We start from the raw sequence: 2035 nt of genomic DNA, 5'->3' as shown, positions 1-2035 counted from the left end.
CCCTCCTCCTCCTCCTCCTCCTCCTCCTCCTCCTCCTCCTCCTCCTCCTTCTCCTCTTCAGACTCTACATCTTCTTTCTGCGTTAGTTTCTCTCGCTCTTGTTCGATTTCCTGCGCTAAAAAATTATTATTATTATTATTATTATTATTATTATTATTATTATTATTATTATTATTATTATTTTCGAACTCTGTATATAATTAACTCTCTATATTCGACTAAATTTTTTTAAAGAATTTACACGTTGGAAATGGTGAAATGATGAAACCTGAAATGAGGAAAGACCAATACTCGAATCGAATCAAACAGACTCAAATCACCATTCCAATCATTGTTGTCATCATCATCTAAAACAAAATTGATTTTATTCTTTATTGCATTATATCTATATTATATGAACTAGATTTCTCGGTTATTTGTAAAATACTTATCAATTACGATGATAAGAACATCACGCGGAGGTGGAACATTATTTTCCGGTTCAATTTGTGCTCTTCCTAAAAAAAAATAAAATATTTTAATAATCGAGATTTCTACGTTTAATTAATATTTATTTCCCCACTCTTCCTCGCTAGTGCTCTCTTCTTTTCTTCTCTCACAAAGTGACATCGTCTTAAACTAAGTCGTCCTTGGACCCCCCCTGCGATGCGATATCGCTCGTCACGCTATAATACAGTTCGATTCTATGAAATAAATATTATAATTTAAAAAGTAAACTTAACTAAAAAAGTATTATAAAGTAAACTTTAATTATAAAGTAAACTTTTAATGCTAATATATATTCGATTTTATTTTAGAAATTATTACTGCTTACCTCTTAGTCCAGTGCTTGAAGTCAATTATATGACTTTCTGCGTTATCTTCCTTTCGACCAAAATATATATATTATATTTCTAAATAACGAGCGATTATATTTTTCGATCTCTCGCCATCGCAATGCCCCAGTTTGTGCATAATACATACTAATGTGCTGGATCATTCACTCACGAAATTTCCGAAAATGGAATAATTTTTTCGCCATTATCTGGCAACTTTGCCAGATAATCGGCAGCAATTAATTTTTTATTCAAGTTGCTAACAATGATGAAAAATTTAGTGAGTAATTCGCGAAGTTCCATTTTTTAAATATGAAATTAAAAACGACTCGCAAATATTCTATATGTAAAATCAATCCATTTCAGAGTTTGAACGAGGACTAAACTTTAACTTGATCAGTGCGTGTTATTTATGCTCGTGGCGATATTCATAAAATTTTTCTCTCCGAAAAGAATCATTGAAAGTTTTTAGTCTCTTCATTGGCCGATAGATTTTAACAATTTTGATAATTGATTCCTTTACTAGAAGTGATTTTCTTGTAAAATAAAAGAGAAATAAGAGATGAAAAACTTCCTGGTTATGACTAATCCCATATCTGATCTAGCTCCGTTTCTCTCCCATAAAAATTATCTCGAAAAGCATCGCTCCTTTCGTATTTATCCTAATAAAACCTTTAGCTCTCGTTTTCATTATTATTGAGAAAAGTTATATTAAAATTTTTATTGTTACGGAGAATCTCACGTTTAAAATTTTTCTTTCTATTTTTTTTGTATCTTCTTACTTGAAAGGATTCTCACGCAATATTATTAGGTGTACAACTTTGCTTCCGCCGTTTTTTTTCCGAAATTCGAGGCTTTATTGTAAAAAACTGGTTATACATTTATGATTCAAAGTATTGTCCATCGCTGGCCACTACTTTCTCCCATCTTTCGGGTAGCGTACGAATCCCGCGTCGAAAAAACTGGTCATCTTTTGAGGCTATCCACGAATCGATCCAATTTTATACTTCTTCATAAGACCGGAAGTGCTGGTCAGCCAGGCCGTGTGCCATTGATCGAAACAAGTGATAGTCAGAGGGAACAACGTCTGGAGAATACGGCGGGTGGGATAGGACTTCCCATTTCAACGTTTCCAAGTATGTCTTGACCACTTTCGCAACATGGGGTCGAGCATTGTCATGCTGCAAAATCACTTTATCGTGTCTCTCGTTGTATTGCAG

The sequence above is a fragment of the Atta cephalotes genome (assembly GCF_000143395.1).
Source record: "Atta cephalotes unplaced genomic scaffold scaffold00040, whole genome shotgun sequence".
Lineage (NCBI taxonomy): Eukaryota > Metazoa > Arthropoda > Insecta > Hymenoptera > Formicidae > Atta > Atta cephalotes.
This window is presented reverse-complemented; position numbering follows the sequence as displayed.